The 18,982-nt window shown below is 46.5% G+C and overlaps 2 protein-coding genes across 33 annotated transcripts in view; one reads left to right on the forward strand and one right to left on the reverse strand.

Moving 5' to 3' along the window:
- The window catches only part of LOC144579590 (uncharacterized), a 171,230-nt gene that overhangs the window by 24,249 nt on the left and 127,999 nt on the right, over nt 1-18,982 (forward strand). For 9 of the 32 annotated variants that reach the window (XM_078351838.1, XM_078351844.1, XM_078351824.1 and 6 more), the window contains one exon: nt 15,988-16,080. The exons of 9 other annotated variants lie outside the window; for them this stretch is intronic. The gene's annotated coding sequence lies outside the window, so the exon portion shown is untranslated. Of the gene's footprint in view, nt 1-1,106; nt 1,203-2,651; nt 2,748-5,807; nt 5,916-15,987; nt 16,081-18,982 lie in introns of all 32 variants that reach the window. 14 more of the 32 variants (XM_078351837.1, XM_078351843.1, XM_078351822.1 and 11 more) reach the window with 6 other exon arrangements.
- KBTBD12 (kelch repeat and BTB domain containing 12) overlaps nt 509-18,982 on the reverse strand; it is a 125,935-nt gene continuing 107,461 nt past the window's right edge. Inside the window, exon 9 of the transcript XR_013527553.1 lies at nt 509-2,851. The gene's annotated coding sequence lies outside the window, so the exon portion shown is untranslated. The remainder of the gene's footprint in view (nt 2,852-18,982) is intronic.

Raw genomic sequence — 18,982 nt, forward strand, 5'->3', positions numbered from 1 at the left:
ACCATTGGGGACATGATTAAAAACAAAATCTGTCAACCCAGAAAACGTCTCCACGAAAGTAGCAAGGAGATAGTTTTGCTACAACTAGACTACAGTATGCATCACAGTCAGCTAAAGAGATTGCAAAGAAAAAGAACTTTCATAGCCTGGCAGATACCACCGACGCCATATGTGCTCATTTCCCAAATGTCTCCAGTCTTTTGACAAGCAAGAAGTTACTTCCTGGAGTGAGTACCTGGGACTCACACGCCTGGGGATGGGGGAGATCGGGCGCCACCTCCTAGCTTTTTCCATGGTGGAGAGAAGGAGCCCGGAGCTGCAAAATCTGTCAGAGGATCACAGACTGAGGCAGACTCTGGGAGGTTTCCCAGGCCTACGATTTCATCCCCAAACAATTAGCGATCTCCACACTTCGGCCCACTCCAAACCCTGAATGCCCTCCCCCAACTCCTCAGTGAGATTGGGTGATAACTCCATCCCCAGGTGGCTGGCCTCAGATCACAAAGTATTTCATCACAAAGTATTTCTTTACTGCAATAATAATAAAATAAAATAAATTTACATACACCTCAAGGGTACAGAGATACCATTTGCAACTTCAGCTTTTTTAAAGGATGTACAAAGTGGGGAAGGATGCCTTAACTCTCCTTCTTTGCACCAGAAAAAATTATTTTTTTCTCTGTAGATTTATATTTACCCTAACACACACACACACACACACACACACACTCTCTCTCTCTCTCTCTCTCTCTCTCTCTCTCTCTCATATACACACATGTACATAAACCCCATGCACACACACATGTACCCTATATATGCACACCCACATGTGCGTGCGTGCACACGTATGCACAGCAGTTTGGGCCATAATCCCGAAAGACATAGTCCCAAATCCATAACCCTGACTGCTGAAATCCTGAAAGATCAAAATCCCTAGAGTCTAGAATCCTGGAAATCAAAATCTCAAAAGATAAAAATCCCCAAAACATAATTCTAGAAAAAATAATTTTAGAATTATCTAAAATACATTTATTTACTTTAAAAGGAGATTTATCTGAGCAATAAATAAATGGTCTGTTTACACTGAGAGCTTAATCCTTTACCAGGTTTCTCAAGTCTAAGGCAGAGAGAGGCTTGTCTACTTGGCACCCGAACACATCTCCTTCAACCACACTGAATTTCCAAATAAAGATCGTAACAAGGTAATAGTTCCACCCAACATGCAACTAACCTGATGCAGCCATCCTGCTTACAACCAGAAATGCACTAATCTTTTTCTTAGAATGTGACTTTAGGATTTCAACATCTGGAGTTTTGATCTTTCAGGATTTCAACACTTGAGATCATGGTATCCTGGATTGTGTCTTGGGAGATTATGATTGTTACCAATACATAACTGCAACTATACATACACCCCATATACACACCCGCCACACACAATGCGCACACACTTATCCATATAGCACCCCCTCATACATTCACACACAGATGTGTGTGTTCAGGGCCTTGTCCATACCCCACCAGCAGAGCCAGGGTGTGAGCTGAGTTCTTCTCGTGCCTTTGGCACTGGGCATTGCACCATGGAGGCTGTCGCTCCTCATTGGAGGGGAGGAGGATGGTAATGAGGAGCTTTATCTATGTTAATGCAGGGGACCCTCACACAGCCCACAAGCACTAGCACAGCCTCATTTTACAGATGAGGCAACAGGGCCCAAAGGAACTTCGCTTCACTGTAGGCAGCCACGCATTCTGCTGTGTTTGCACCAGGGCGGATTTCACGAGTCCCACGCTGCGCTGTTCAAGAATCTGGCATTTACGCCTGTAATCCCAGCATATTGGGAGGCTGAGGTGGGCAGATCACTTGAGGTCAGGAGTTTGAGACCAGCCTGGCCAACATGGTGAAACGCTGTCTCTACTAAAAAATACTAAAAATTAGCCAGTGTGGTGGTGCATGCCTGTAATCCTAGCTATTTGGGAGCCTGAGGCACAAGAATCACTTGAACCCTGGCAGCAGAGGCTGCAGTGAGCTGAGATCATGCTACTGCTCATTAACCTGGGTGAAGGTGACAGAGTGAGACCCTGCCTAAAAAAAAAAAAAAAGGGCTATCCTGAGGTCCCCAGCCTCCCTGGCCCTCTGAGCAGGCCAGACGGAAGAGCACCAGAACAGGAGGCAGAGTGGGTTTGCATCTGGTTCTGCTCTGGCTCCAGGTGTGGCCTTGCACAAGCCTTTTCCCTTGGGCCTGTGGTGTGAGGCTGGGCTCCAAGGGCTGCTGGCTCAGATGCCCCTAAATCAGACTGCCATCAGCACCTGAGCAGCAGGCCCAGTGTCACCCTCAGTGGCTCAGGAGGCTAAGGAACATTCCTGCCACAACTGATGAAAGCCACTGGCCTAAGGAGCAGGGAGGGCCTCTGTTTCCTGAAGATACAGTTTGTCCTTGCCCTCCCTTGTCCTGGTCCCTCCCTTCTTCTAGTTATTGATTCTCGTTCAGAATTTATATGATCAGAAACCAGTGTAAACACCAGGCACAGCTGCTCCATGTGGTAATCTATGGTTACCTTTCCTCTCCTATGTAGCATTTCATTTTCTCTGGGGTTAATAATCATATGATGATGATTATTTTTCCTTGCACTTTGCCTCTGTGTTCTGAGAGACTCCAGAGCAGTACCTGGAATGCAGTAGATGTGCAGCAAAGGTGTGTGGCAAGGAGGAGCGAGTGCTGGTGTTGGAGCCGAGCTGGGATACTCAGGTGACTGAATGCTGCTCCGTCTCTGTGCATCTCCAAATGCCTCTTCTCCACAACAATCTGTGAGACACTGTCCTCATCCATTTTTGGTTTTGCAGAGGAGGAAACTGAGGCACAGGGAGGACCAAAGTTACACAGTCAGTGCCTGGCAAAGCGGGTGTTGCTGGGTGTGCCCCTGAGAACTGCAGCAGGAAGGAAGCCCTAGGGTCTCCCAGAGACTACAGTACCCTCCCCTACCTCTCGGGGAGGTGCACACATCACCTCACTTCACTTTCCAAAGTCCTTGCAGTTGGGTAGGAATTAGTCCCTCTGTTCAGGTAAGGGCACAGAGGTGAGAGAGGGAAAGAGAAGTGTCCAAGGCCATACAGCCAGGATGGAGGACAGGCTGGGATGGGAACAGACAACCCTGAAGCTCTGCCTCCCTGCCTCAGACCAGGACTTACTCTGCTGCCATCCCAGGCTACAAACAGGCAGAATGGTGACTGGAGCTGTCGGGCCCCTCTCTGAGTGCCAGCTACTGGGCTAGGGGCTGAGCTGGGTCAGACTGTTTGTGAGACAGAACATTTTTATTTTTGGATGAGGATAGTGGTGATTAAAGAGTATGTGTGCTCATCTATTTATTTTATTTATCTGAAAAGTTGAACCATAATGATTGGAAATTACTTAGACAGAGTAAGTGCAAAATGCCCTGTAGTCTGACTCCTGCCTAGATGGAGACAGTGGCTGCTCTATTGAACATCTATCTGGATGTTCCTTGAGGCGGGTTCCTGCACCAGTGTCAGGCCACCACAGCCTTTGTTGCATCTCTTGCTCTCTCTTCTCCACCAAGTGTCTTAGTTGGTATATGCACATTTGCTCCATTATTATTATTATTATTATTTTTTTAGAGTAAGGGTCTCACCCTGTCACCCAGGCTGGAGTGCAGTGGCATGATCATAGCCCATTGCAGCCTGAAACTCCTGGGCTCAAGCGATCCAGCTGTCTCAGCCTCCCAAAGCACTGGGATTACAAGTGTGAGAGACTACACCTGATATTTGCTCCATTTTTTTTAAAAACAAGGTTTCACTCCCATTGCAATGGGAATGCAATGGCATGAACTTAGCTTACTGTAACCTCCACCTCCTGGACTTAAGCAATTCTCCTGCCTCAGTCTTCCAAGTAGCTCGAACTACAGACACTGTGCTTGGCTCATTTTTGTATTTTTTGTAGAGATGGGGTTTCGCCACATTGCCCAGGCTGGTCATGAACTCCTGGGCTCAAGTGATCTGCCCGCCTTGGCTTCCCAAAGCACTGGGATTACAGGCATGAGCCACCGTGCCCAGCCTTGTTCCATTCTTTTTAACAGGTCTGCAATAGTCTGTGGAATAGCACAATATGACTTATTTAGCTAATCTGTTACTGATGCTCATTTAGGCTGGACACATTCTTTTAAAGGTAGCTCAGCCCAAACTCATTAGCAGTTAGAGAAATGCAAATCAAAATAACAAGGAGGTGTCATTTTACAGCCACCCTGTTGGATGGGTAAAAGTGGGTAATGCAGAAAGTGGAAGGGTGTGGAGTCAGTAGAACCCGCGTTCCCTGGGAGGGAGTGTGGCCAGCGCAGCCGTCCTACAGAGGGAGCTGGTAAGCCACGACCAATGAAGTCTGAGCCAGCCACCACTGCCCTGTGGACGTCCCCAAGAGGGAAAGGAATTCATGCCCTAGTCTTTGAGGAGGCATGTGTGAGCATGTCACTGCTGCGTGGTTTAGCGGGGAATTGGGGACAATGTGTGTCGGCCCATAGGGGACTGAGCTCTTGAGATGTGGCTCATCTGAAGTGAGATGTGCTGTGTGAGTGTAAAATACACACTGGATGTCAGGGACTTAGTGTGAAAAAAATGCACAATATCCCATTATATTTACATATTTTATATATTTATATTGGTTATGGGTTCAAATGAAAATATTTTGGTTATATTGAGTCAGATAAAGCATACCCTTTGCTTTTTAAAATATGGCTACTGCACACTTTAAAGTGCAGACGTGGCTGGGATTCTGCTTTCCTGGACAGCACTGCGTGAGAACTCTGCCCCAGAGGAGCTGGGTGAGACTGACCGTAGGATTAGTGGGTGGAGGAGCTTCGAGTGGCAGCGTGCAGTGACCAAGCCAGAGGCTGAGCAGGTCCGGGCCCTCCTTCCCCACGGAAACCACTAGGAACAGCCTGAAATAGCTAGCGGGCACACTGGAAGGCGGTCACTGTGTGGGCAGGGGGTGGGCCCTGCTATGGAAGAGAACGCAGCGGTGGAGGGAGAGGACCTGCAGGGTTGAATCCCGACCGTACGGGTGGGGCAGGGCCCTGAGAAGAGGGGAAGGACTTGGAAGAGGGGCAGGAACTGGCACTGGGATGTCTGGGGGAAGAAGGTTCTAGAGAAAGAACAGTCAAGCCACGCAAGGCAGCGGAGTGGTGAGGGGAATCTGGAGAGTGGGGTGAGGTGGAGCCGGATTCTGAGGGCCTCGCTCACTTCCCTAGGGGGCGGGGGCTTGGGACCTGGCGCACCGCCCAAAAGATTCCCTCTGGCAGCAGTGCGGGAACCCAGGGAAGGTGGAAGGCCCTTGCCTTGGTCCAGGCGACAGACAAAGGTGGCCCGGGCCCTATTCTGAGAGCAGGCTTTGCGGATGCTCCACCTGGCGCCCCCTTCCAGGAATTTTGTTGCCCGGCTGTTGGCGGGCTTCCCCAAGAGGTTGGGGCTGGCCCTGGCTCAGGACCCTTCCGGAATTCCCGTCAGCCGCAACTCGGTTCACTCCTCCCTCAGCCCATCCCACCTCCCCAGTCCTTCTGCAAGCTCCCTACCCACCCAGCTCCATCCCAAAGAGGACTTCCCCCCACCCCTCCAAGGGCCCTGGGGCGGGGGAGAGGGACGGTGGCGAAAAAGGAGGCGGAGTGCTTGGGAAGGAGGGTCAAGAAGACTCTGAGACTGTCCTGAGCTGCCACGAGCTGAGGTGCCTGGGGGCCTGCTTCTCCTGCCTGTCTTCCACCTGGTGGAGGTTGCCTCAGCGCCTTTCTTTTACTTTTATTGATCACAGAAGCACGATAGTCCCGAGGCTGGCATCGTCGATACTGGGGACTGTGTCTGGGGATGTAGACTGTGTCTGGCTGAGAGGAGGACCAAGCTTGGCTGGATTTCTCGGCAGGTGTGCAGCACTCCTTAGCAGGCTGGGCTCTGTTTTGCTTTGCTAAAGGGTAAACCCCTATGCAAAAGGCCTCGGTCCCTCTAGCCCCAGCATTTGGCCTTTGCAGCAGGCAGCAATTTTGATGGGCTGCTTCTTGGAAGGGCACCTCCTGGTGCTCCTCCCCTCAGTGCACCTGGGAATCACAGTGACAGCCTTGGTCCTCTGCCCCTCAACCCCAAATCCCACTGCCAGAGGGCAGAAAGCCCAGGCTGTGCCTAGGTGGTTTTTTCTTTTCCTGGCATTTGTGATCCCTGCTTCCTGACTCAGCAAACAGGGGATGCCCCATTCCTTTCAAGGTTCCCTTCGTGAATGAAAATGTGAACAAATGGGGCTACTTGCTTCTTTTCCTGTGTCTCCCTCCCTGGGAAGGAGCCTGCACTGCCTTCCTCTCCCTCCCTCCATCCTTCCAAGGGTTGCAAACTGATGCCCCATGGGCCACATGTAGCAAGAAGGCTGTGTAGTATTAAATTTGTAAGAATTCATTGTCAACAATTAAAAATGGGAATGTGTGGCTGGGTGGGGTGGCTCATGCCTGTAATCTCACAACTTTGGGAGGCTGAGGCGGGCAGATCACTTGAGGTCAGGAGTTCCAGATCAGCCTGGCCAACATGGTGAAACCCCGTCTCTTCTAAAAGTACAAAAATTATTCAGACATGGTGGCAGGTGCCTGTGATCCCAGCTACTCAGGAGGCTGAGGCAGGAGAATTTCTTGAACTCGGGAAGCAGAGGTTGCAGTGAGCAGATACCGTGCCACTGCACTCCAGCCTGGGTGACAGAGGGAAACTGTGTCTCAAAAAAAGAAAGAAAGAAATTGGAATGTTTGCTTTGGGCAATCCTATCTTGGGGTCAGAAACTTAGAAATGGGATCTCCTGGGACAGATGCAGGCATGGTTTCCAATGAACATATGGGCATGGCATAGTGTGGTGGGTCAAGACTCCGATCCAGAGTTTGAATCCTGGCTCCAGCAGTGACTAGCTGTGCGTTTGGGCAAGGGATGTGAGCTCTCTGTGCCTCCATCTCCTCATTTGTGGCTTGGAACTATCGTTAGAACTGCCTCTTAGAGTTCTGAAGGTCAAATGAAACATTGCCTGCCCCAGGTGTAGTGCAATTGCTGCTGCACGAACCTCAGCCATAGGCATGCCACAGCTGCTCTGAGCACGCAGCACTGCCTTCTCTGCCTGGCCCCTGTGACACCTGTGTCTCTGACCCCAGGCCTAAATGTCTCCTAGGCCTATCTCTGTCCATCCATTGCCACTGCCTGGTTTCGAGGCGGTGCTGACCCCAGGAGGGAGCTGGGTGGAGGGCAGGCTGGCTCTCTGGCAGCAGCTATGTGTATTCAGTCCTGACAGCTGGGCTCTGGTCCAGCCCCTGTTCTTGCCTGCTGTGGGTGCCTGACTACCCTTGGCTTGAGAGATTCAGTATTTTAGGATTTAGGCTAAGAAAAGAATCAGAGTTGGAGGCAAAGCATTATACATAAAGAAGTTTGTTGGCCGGGTGTAGTGGCTCATGCCTGTAATCCCAACACTTTCAGAAGTTAAGGCGGGTGGGTCACAAGGTCAGGAGTTCCAGACCACCCTGGCCAATATGGTGAAACCCTGTCTCTACTAAAAATACGAAAATTAGCTGGGCATGGTGGCAGGTGCCTGTAGTCCCAGCTACTTGGGAGACTAAGCCAGGAGAATCTCTTGAATCTGGGAAGTGGAGGTTGCAGTGAGCCAACGTTGCACCACTGCACTCCAGTCTGGTGACAGAGCAAGACTCCATCTCAAAAAAAAAAAACAAAAAAACTTTGCTGTGGTGTTACTTGCAAGTGCAGGAAACCAGAAACCAGTGAAACAACAAACATGAGGATGACCATGATGAGGGCGATGGTGGTGACGATGGTAGCATGCCAGGATGCACCATGAGCTCCCCTCTCCAGGAGCTGGCCCAGATGCTCTGGTGTAGGACCCTTTGAGTCCTCACAACAATCCTAGGAGGCAGCTCTATGACATAGATGAGGAAGCCAAGGCACAGAAAGGGTGGCGAGTTGCCTGCCTGAGAACTTCCATCCCCAACCACCCTGCCCCACACCTCTCTGAATATGGCCGGATTCCAAGAACCCATATGAATCCATGAGGCAGTCTATAAAGCCGTAGAGAGCTTATGAGGAGGAGAAGGTGCCCAATGTGATGTGAAGGTTATATTTTATGTTCTTTTTATTTTACTGACATTTTCAAATGTACACAGAAGTAGAGGGACTGTATAATGCATCCCCATGTACCCAGCATCTGACCCCTAAAGTCATCATCCTCGGCCAGTCCTGTTTCGCCCGCACCCACCCATGTTCAAGTCTTCCAGTCCATGAATGTGGCATGTCTCTCTATTTAGGCCCTTGTAGTTTTCAGTGAATACGTCTTGCTCATATGTTGTTAAATTTATCCCTTATTATTTTGTGTGTTTTTGATTCCAGCTAAGGGATATGTCTTAAATTCCATTTACCAATGGGTCATTTTCAGTTTATAAAAATACATTTCTTTGTAGATAGACCTTATATTTTATGATCTTTCTAAATTTATTAACTAGTTTCACTAATTTCTGACACTTTTCTAATATAAGTATGTATGTATGTATGTATTTTGAGATGGAGTCTCCCTCTGTTGCCCAGGCTAGAGTTCAGTGACAAGATCTCAGTTAACTGCAGCCTCTGCTTCCTGGGTTCAAGCAATTCTCCTGCCTAAGTCTCCCAAGTAGCTGGGATTACAGGCATGTGCTACCATGCCGGGCTAATTTTTGTATTTTTAGTAGAGATGGGGTTTCACCATGTTGGTCAGGCTGGTCTCGAATTACTGACCTTAAGTGATCTGCCTGCTTTGACCTCCCAAAGTGCTGGGATTACAGGTGTGAGCCACTGTGCCTGGCTGTAACATAAACATTTAAAGTTGTAAAGTTCACTATAAACACTGATTTAGCTGCATCTCATAAATTTGATAGGCTATGTTTTTATTTTCACAGAATTAAAAATATTTCTAATTTCTCCTATGATCCCTTCTTTGACCCATGGGTAATTAAAAGTGCTTTGTTCAATTTCCAATTGTCAGGGATTGAAAAGGTATCTAATTGTTATTGATTTCTTTTTAAACTATGTTTTACTGAGAGAACATACGCTGCCTGTATTTAACGTTTAACATTCATGGAGCTTGTTTTGTGGCCCAGCATATGGTTTATCTTGATGGTGGCTCTATGTGTGCTGACAAGAATGGACATTCTGCCGTTATTAAGCATGAGATGGTTAAATTGGCTGACCACATTCAAGTCTTCTGTGTCCTTATTGGGGGAAGAGTGTGGGAATCACCCATGAGAATTGTGGATTTGTCAGTTTTTGTTTCACTCATTTTGAAGGTTTGTGATTAGCTAGATGCACATTTAGGATGATGATGTGTTTGTGATAAATTCACCCCTTTATCATTATGAAACATCTCTATTCCTGGTAATATTTGCCCTGAAGTCTACTTTGTCTGATAAGGATATAGGCACTCCAGCTCTTAAAAAAATGACTAGTGCTTGCATGATGTATCTTTTCTATCTTTTTATAGTTTATTTGTATCTTTATATTTAAAGTAAGTTTCTGGTAGAGAGCATACAGGTAAGTCTTGCTTTTTTTGTCCAGTCTGATATCTTATTTTCTGAGTGCCTTGATTATTTATACTGAGTGCAGTTATCCATACGTCTGTATTTACATCTGCCATTCCACCTTTTTTTTTTTTTGGAGAAAAGTCTTGCTCTGTCGCCCAAGCTGGAGTACAGTGGTGCAATCTCAGCTCACTGTACCCTCCGACTCCCAGATTCAAGTGATTCTCCTGCCTCAGCCTCCCAAGTAGCTGAGATTACAGGCACATGCCACTGCGTCTGGCTAATTTTTGTATTTTTAGTAGAGACAGCATTTCACCATGTTGGCCAGGCTGGTCTTGAACTCCTGACCTCAGGTGATCTGTCTGCCTCAGCCTCCCAAAGTGCTGGGATTATGGGCATGAGCCACTGAGGCTGGCCTCCAACAACAAATTGTTAACAGCTTTACCTTACATAGCCGATTATGTTCCAAAGAGATTCAAATTGAGAGAAAGGTTTTCATATGACTGATGCATTTTACATTTCCCAAACTCTTCATTCTTTAATGTAGTTCCAGGCTTTTCATCTTGTATCATTCACCTTTGGAGTGAAGAAATTCCATCAACATTTCCAGTACTGCAGGTCTGCCACTGGCAAAATCACTAGCTTTGGCTTGTTTGGAAAAGTCTCTATTTTGTCTTCTTTGGCTGTGGGATATAGATTTATAGATCTCTGGGTTTTTCTTGCAGATGCTGTTTTCTCCTGGCCTGCAGAGTTTTTGACGACGTGGCCATTCTTGCTTTGTTTCTCTTTACCCCTCATTCTCAGCCGTTTCATTAGGATGTGCCTTTGCTGGTTGTCTCGGGCTGGCTTCCCTGGAGGCAGATGGAGGGGTGGAGTCTGGGGCATCAGGTGTTTCACACTTGTGATAGGAGGAGGCAACAGCAGTCTTGGCAGCGGAGTTCAACCTCCATCAGGCCTGCCGACCTCTGCCCACCTGGTGGGGGCTTCAGAGCAAGGCCTTCCAGCAGCGTGGTCTGTGCTGAACTGAAAAGACCAGATGTTTACATTCTGTACCTGCTCTGTCACCTGATGCAGGCTGCCTGGTAAGATGTGGCCTTGAACCAGTGGCTCTCTCTGCAGATGAGGGACCAGAAGGAGCTGGTGGCTGAAGGCATTCTGCAGCCTGCGCTCCCCACAGCCTCTGGGCAAGTCCTTCCAAGAGGGAATGCTGGGCGGCACAACTTTCTGCTTCTCTGGCGGGAGGTCCTTGAGCTTCCTAGAACTCTGCGTCTATGATCTTCACCAAATTTAGAAGATTGTCTTCCAATATTTTTCTTGTCTCCTCCCTTGTACCCCAATGATACATGTATTGCTTGATAGTGTCCCACAGATAACATTTCCAGCTCTGTTCATTTTAATACAGCATTTTTGTCCCAAGGCTTCAGTTCAGTTTCTATTGCATTGTTTTCAAGTTCATTGATCTTTCCTTTGTCAGTGTGCGATATAATGTTAATCTCATTTAATGCATTTCTCATTGCAGGTATTGTATGTTTCACCTCTAGAAGTTTCATTAGGTTCTTGTTTATATTTTCCATATTTCTCCTCATTATGTTCATGTTTTTCTTTAAATTCTTGAGCACATTGAGCATATGTATAATAGCCATCTTATTTTATTATCTAATTTTTTGAGACAGAGTGTTGCTCTGTCACCCAAGCTGGAATGTAGTGGCATGATCATGGCTCACTGCAGCCTCAACCTCCTGGGCTCAAGCAATCCTCCCACCTCAGACCACATCTGGCTAATTTTTAAATTTGTTATTATTTTTTTTAGACGGAGTCTCCCTCTGTTGCTAGGCTGGAGTGCAGTGGCACTATCTGGGCTCACTGCAATCTCCGCCTCCCAGGTTTCAGTGATTCTCCATCTTCAGCCTCCGGAGTAGCTGGGACTCCAGGCGCACGCCACCACGCCCAGCTAATATTTGTATTTTTAGTATAGACGGGATTTTACCATGTTGGCCAGGATGGCCTCGATCTCTTGACCTCGGCCTGCCCTGGCCTCCCAAAGTTCTGGAATTACAGGCATGAGCCACTGTGCCCGGCCAATTTTTAAATTTTTTTGTAGAGATAGGGTCTCTATCGGTGGATTTATCAGTTTTTGTTTCATGTATTTTGAAGGTTTGCGATTAGGTAGATGCACATTTAGGATGATGATAAATGTGTCTTTGTGATAAATTCACACCTTTATCATTATAAAACATCTCTATCCCTGGTAATATTTTCCCTGAAATCTACTTTGTCTGATAAGAATATAGGTACTTCAGCTCTTAGAAAAACGACTCTTGCTCTGTTGCCCAGTCTGGTATCACATTCCTATCCCCCAGTGATCCTCCTGTTTCAGCCCTCTAAAGTGCTGCAATTACAGGTCTGAGCCACTGCACTTGCCTAATTCCATCATCTCTGCATTTCTGAGTCTGTTTCTATGGACTAGTTTTTCTCCTGGTAGTGACACACACTTTCCTGCTCCTTTGGACATCTGCTTATTTTTGAGTGGCCATCATGGTGAGTGCTACATGCCCTTGTCTTTCTTTACACATGGCTGGGCTTGGTTCTGGCAGGCGTTATATTTCTTGTGAATCAGCTTGGCACTTTCAAGGCTCTTTTTTGTCTCCAGTATAGTGGGTTGAGGGTAGCTTTTCATCTCTGGCTTGTCTCCTAATGCTGCCTGACCCCTGGGAAGTTTTCAGCTTAAGTTCCCAGCAGTTCTTTGTCCAGCTTGGCAGAGTTTGCCCTAAGCACTCACAGCTTAGACCCATGCAGCAACAGACCCAGGCGGACAGACCCCTGTGCAGAATGGGGCAGCTTCACATCTGGACTCCTCCCTTCCCTCTGTGCTCTGTCCTGCAAACTCCATCTCCTCACCCTCCCCTCTGCCAGTCCTTGCTGTGCTCAGGCTCCTACCACCTGCACTGTGGCAGGGAGGTGGGGCAGCCATTGGATCATTCTGTTTGCTTCCCTTCTCTCAGGGATCACAGTCCAGAGACTGTGCCTGCTGTCCAATGTCTGAAAACAGTTGTTTCAAATAATTTGCCCAGTGTCTAGGTATTTACAGCAGGAGGGCAACTCTAGTCCAGTTATTCTCACATGGCTGGAGTTGGAAGCCCTTTAAATATATATATTTAAAAAAAATAACGGTAAGGAATAATTCATGTTTTTCTGTTTTGTTAAGAGTTTTAAAAATTGAGAATGTATGTTGAATTTCTCAAAATCTCTTTTTGCCATCTATTGATATGCTCCTGTTTTTTCAATTTGTTAATGTTTTAGGTTATTAAGATTTTCTAAAATTTGAATATTTTACTCCCAATTGTAAGGCATTTCATATACATTGATTCTTTTTTTTTCTTGAGACGGACTCTTGTTCTGTCACCTAGGCTGGAGTGCAGTGGCACAATCTTGGCTAACTGCAACCTCTGCCTCCTTGGTTTAAGCAATTCTCCTGCTTCAGCCTCTGGAATAGTTGGGATTATAGGCATGTGCCACCATGCCTGGCTGATTTTTGTATTTTTAATGGAGATGGGGTTTCACCATGTTGGCCAGGCTGGTATTGAACTCCTGACCTTAGGTGATCTTCCTATCTTGGCCTCCCAAAATGCTGGGATTATAGGGGTGAGCCACTGTGACCCAACTACATCACTATGTTTTATCTACACCATAATCCTTAAAGTGGAGCCAGTTTAAGGATGAGATGGGATGTTGTTTTTCTCCATTTAGAGACAAGAAAGTGGCCCAAGAAGGGCCTGCAATGAGGAAATGGCAGGGTCATGCAGACCGGTGCCACAGGCAGCCCACCTTTATTTTTTAATTTTTAAAAAATTTTGAGACAGAGTTTTTTGCTCTTGTTGCCCAGGCTGGAGTGCAATGGCGCTATCTTGGCTTACCGCAACCTCTGATTCCTGGAAGTTTTTTTCATCTTGCAAACCCTGTCCTTGTTAAACAGTTGCTCCCTGTTCCTCCTTCCCAGCCCCTGACACCCACCATTTGCTTTCTATCTGCATGAATTTGACTACTCTGTGTACTTCATACAAGTGGAATCATATAGTATCTGTCCTTTTGTATCTGGCTTACTTGAAGTTTCATCTATGTTGTAGCATGCATCAGAGTTTCATTCCCTTTCAAGGCTGAGTCGTATTCCATTGCACGGACATACAACATTTTCTTGGTCCATTCATCTGTTGATGAATGCTTGGTTGCTTCTACCTTTTGATGGCTGTAAATAGTGTGGCTATGAATACTGGTGTACAAATTTGTTTTGAGTCTCTGCTTTCAGTTCTTTTGGGAATACACCCAAAGTGGAATTACTAGAACATATGGTAATGCTAATTTAAGTTTTTGAGGAACCGCCAAACTAGTTTCCACGATGGCCGAAACGTTTTACATTCCTACTGGCAGTGCACAAGGATTCCAATTTCTCACATCTTCACCAACATGTATTTTTTAACATTTTATGTGCATGCAAAAAGACCAAATAGTTCAAGTGGATGTACACTGAGAAGTAAACTACCTTCCTACCTCTGTCTGTATCTCTCAGTGTCTTGTTTCTTGTGTTGTTCTAGAAGTTTCTGTGCATACGAAAGCTCATTTGCACATATATTGCCTATCTTTTTACGCAAATTGTAGTTTGCAGGGCAGATACTTCCTCATCCTGTGTACCGGACTTAACAGCTTATCCTGGAGTGAGTCCCACAGCTCTACCCGTCAGCCTTGTCTGTTTTGGTGCCTGCAGGGTATGCATGGCACAGCTACAGCATCATTTGTGGATGGGCACATTGTTTCCAGGCTTTGCTAGCATGTTTTAGTGATGTCTTTGTGGCCCGTGGGAGTCTATCTGTAGGATGCATTTACAGAAACAGCTGCTGGGCAAAGGGTGTGGATGTTTAAGACGTATCCTGTTGTAAAATTGTCCCCCAGAGGTTTTGCCAATTCCTACTGCACCCACAGCATCTCAGAGGGCCTGTCTCCCACCCCCAGCCCAGCCTCTGCCATTTCAACCCCTGCCCTTTCAGCCCCTCTATCTCGGGGCAGATAGCAGGGACTAAATGATCAAGGCCATGCCCACTCCCCCAGCTTGGGGGCAATCCTGAGTCCCCCCACCGGGACCCCTGTGCCAGCCCCATGCTGAGAACAGACAACAAATATTGTCAGATGAACTGGCAGTGACATTTGAAGCTATGGAGGAAAATGGCCTCTGGAGCCAGGTCAGTTGCAGGCTTTAAATACAAGGGAACGGAGGCTTCACATCTCAGCAGTGTAAATCAGGTTTTCTGGGAATAGCCGTCCTTGGGGCCCCAGGACAGATGGGGGTAACTCATACCCACTCCCATCCATAAGTGACAGTGAACTGTCCTGGTCATGTAGGCAGCAAAGCTAGGAGAGAAGTGGCCCAGGGCTCAGGGACCAAACTCTGGCTTTCAGAGTGAACAACGATGGCCCAGCCTGATCTGGTTATCTGACCTGCAGGCAGCAAGCATTCTGATCAATAAGTCACTTCATGGCCAATTAATTACACTCCTTTTTCTTTGACCTTTGGTCTTCCCAGCCACGTGGGGCCATCTGAACAAACATGGTTAATCAGGGCACACAATGCTGGCCTCAGCAGGCATTGGCATTGCAGAAATGGGCTCCTTGTTAGCTCCAATGGTCTCATGCCAGAGACCCTGGCCAGTCCCCTGATGCTGGTGAGGCTGGTGACCTCCCAGGAGAGCATCTTTAAGGTCCTGTCTGGCCCAGAGAATCTATTATGCTAAGGAACCAGTGAGGCCCTTTAGACACCCCTTTATTTTAACACATTTTAAATATCAAACATTTAGCATTTTACAAAGTAGTACATGCATGGAAAAATTCCAAAAAGCTGATGATTACACAAATGGCCCCTGCCCCTGCCTCTGTCCAGGCCCATTCCTCAGAATGGGAATTCTCAGCAGTCCATTCCTCAGCAGCCAAGTGAAATTTTTAGGTGGGTTTGTTGTTGTTGCTGTTGTTTTTGGTGGTTATGCCATGTTTCTAAATAATAGGTTTATGTTGCTATTTCTTGGTTTGTTCATCTTGGATATTATATGTTTTTTTCTTCATACCCCACCCCTCCTCCACTCTCCCCAAACAGTTAATTTTTTAAAGTGTTATATGGTGCTTAGATAGTATGAGTATGTAAATATTCATTTTAGACCCAAGTGGTGCACTATGATTGTTTCCATTTGTTTACCCTGCTTTTTTTTTTTTTTGAGACAGGGTCTCACTCTGTCACCCACACTGGATTGCAGTGGTGCAATCACAGCTCACTGCACTCTTGACCTCCTGGGCTCAAGCGATTCTTCCACCTTAGCCTCCCAAGTGGCTGGGACTATGGGTGTGCCACCACGCCCAGCTAATTTTTGTATTTTTTTGTAGAGACCTGGTTTTCCCATGTTGCCCAAGCTGGTCTTGAATTCCTGAGCTCAAGCGATCTGCCCACCTTGGCTTCCCAAACTGCTGGAATTACAGGTATCAGCCCCTGTGCCTGACTCTACCTCTTTTTTTTTTTTTTTGTAGTCATAATTTGCCTCATGTTTTCACTGTATAATTCCATTTACATACTTAATTCCTTTCCCATGTTCTATCATTTCATTAATAGCCCAGCTAGCCTCTAATTGTTTTTGTTTTTGCTTTTGTATTGAACCCCTTTGTGGAGTTCTTTCTCTTTCTGCCACCTGGAGTGGGTGCTCTCTGGCCCACAGTGAGTCAGCCAGCCTGGGACTTCCCAAGACTGTCCTAGTAGGATCCACTGTTTCCTGGTCCATGTCTTTCTTTTACTTGGTTTATTACCTTATTCTGCTGGAGCATATCCTCAAGAAGCCCCTTAAGAAGTGCATGGAAATTAATGTGGCAGTTTTGAAACATGCCTGCACATTTGTTGACTCTTCTGTCATTGAGAGGTAGGTCTGTGTCCTTCCTCTTGAGTCTGAAAATTGTGACTGCTTCAACCAATACAGTACAGTGGAAGTAACATTAAGAGATATCTGAGGTGGGTCATGCAAGGCCAAGCTGCTTCTGCCTTTCTTACTGCAACGCTTACTCTTGGACCTGTGTGTCTGCTGTATTGGAGGGCCACAGGAACCCAGTTGAGCTCACCAGGTTGGAGAGCCATGGGTGCCAGTTAAGCCCACCATGTTGGAAAGCCAGGGGGTTCCAGTTGAGCCCACTATGGAGGAGAGGCCATGGGGTCCCAGTTGAGTATGTAATGTTCAGAGGCCATGGGGTCCCAGTTGAGCCAGCCATATAGGAAAGCCATGAAGTCCCAGTTGAACCTGCCATATTAGAGAGGTCATAGTGTCCCAGCTGAGTTCAACCTTCTAGATATCTTCCCCACTTACTAGGCCTGTGAGGGATGCTAGGCCTGAAAACCACTGAGGACTTCCTTAAATGCCATACAGAACAGATAAATCACCAGGCTGAGCCATGTCAGAGTTCCTGGCCCACAAATTGTAAGAGGTGATAAAACGGTTGTTGCTAAGTTTGAATGTAGTTTGTTACACAACAATAGGCAACTAGAACAAATGTTTTCTAATTTTTGCATGTCTAAAAATATCTTTGCTCTGCCTTCCTGCTTGTTGGATGGTAAGACTGGGAATAGGATTATAGTTGGAAAATGAATTTTTTGCAGATTTTCCTTCTTTAATCTCCAGCATGTGTTAGCTTTTAATTTTATTTTACTTTAAATAGAGTCAGGGTCTTGCTTTTTCACCCAGGTGCTGGAGTGCAGTGGTGTTATCACAGCTCATTGCAGCCTCAAACTCCTGGGCTCAGGGGATCCTCCCACCTTAGCCTCCCAGGTAGCTGGGACTACAGACATGTGCCATTGTGCCTGGCTAATTTTGTTTTTATTTTTAAGAGATGGGGTTTTGTCATCTTGCCCAGGCTGGTCTAGAACTCCTAGACTCAAGCGATTCTCATGCCTCTGCCTTCTAAAGTGCTGGAAGTGTTAGCTTTTGAGCACCTGATGCCATTCCAGTTCTCAACACTTAATTTAAATTTATTTTGACAAGGTCTAGCTCTGTTGTCCAGGCTGGAGTTCAGTGGCACGGTCATAGTGCACTATAGCCTCAAAGGCCTGTTCTTAAGCAATCCTCCTGCCACAGCCTCCTGAGTAGCTGGGATTGCAGTCATGTGACACTACACTTGTTAATCTTTAATTTTTTTTTTTGTTGATATGGGGTCTCACTATATTGCCCACGCTTTTTTCAATCTTCTGGCCTCAAGTGATCCTCTCACCTTGGTGTCCCAAAATTCAGTTTTACAGGAGTGAGTCACTGCACCCCAGTCCAGTTCTCATCCCTTTAAATGTTACCCACTCCACACACCCCATACTATTAGGCCTTTCGCTTCATCTGGAAGTTCTGAAATTTCCCATGAGGAGCCTCATGTGGGCTACTGCACACTTGTTGTGGGAGGTGAGTCCTGGGGAAAGCTTGCCTTTTCCTGGGTCTTTTCCTTTCTTTTGGTCTTTGTCCTCTTTTTGGAACTCCCAAGTGCTGGCTATTGGTCTCCTGGGTTGATTCTCTAGGTCTTTCTGTTCTCTCTCTCTGGTCTTTATTTTCCTACTCTTCCTTTTAAACTTTTATTTTGGCTCTCATTTTAAAACATTTCTAATATTTATTTTTCCCTATTCTTTTTACAGAACTCAATTTGTTGTTTTAGGGAGGAAATATATTCTTGGAGGGTCAGTCTTATCTGGGGCTGCAATATTATCTTCTGTGGAGCCCCCCATTTTTCTTTCTACTTTTCCAGACCTCATCTCGGGGTGGAATTATGACGGCCACTATCAAGACCTAACATTTTGGGGCACTTACTACGCTAAGCACTGTTCTAAGAGTGAAACATGTATTATCTCATTTAATTATCATAATAACCCTATTAGGTAATACCATCATTATTCCCATTTTGTAGATGGAAAAAGTGAGGAGCAGGGTGTCTAAATTCCCCAAGGCCACATAAGGAAGGAGTGGAGCCAGGTTAAGAACCCAAGGGCTCAGCCTATCTGCTCCTGTTCCTGTCAGAACCCTAAAGGGGCCAGGAGCTGTTTTTACTATAGCCTGTAGGTAGAAGGGGAGGGAGCTGTTTTTACTATAGTCTGGGTAGAAGGGGCGGGGAGCTGTTTTTACTATAGCCTGTAGGCGGAAGGGGCTGGGAGCTGTTTTTACTGTAGCCTGTAGGCAGAAGGGGCTGGGAGCTGTTTTTACTATAGTCTGTAGGTAGAAGGGGCGAGGAGCTGTTTTTACTATAGCCTGTAGGTAGAAGAGGCTGGGAGCTGTTTTTACTATAGCCTGTAGGTAGAAGGTGTGTCTCTCGCTCCCCTTCTAAAAATGAATTAAAAAAAAAGTTGAGATAATGGTAGATTCACATGCAG

The sequence above is a fragment of the Callithrix jacchus genome, chromosome 15, assembly GCF_049354715.1.
Source record: "Callithrix jacchus isolate 240 chromosome 15, calJac240_pri, whole genome shotgun sequence".
In the NCBI taxonomy this organism is placed as follows: Eukaryota; Metazoa; Chordata; class Mammalia; order Primates; family Cebidae; genus Callithrix; species Callithrix jacchus.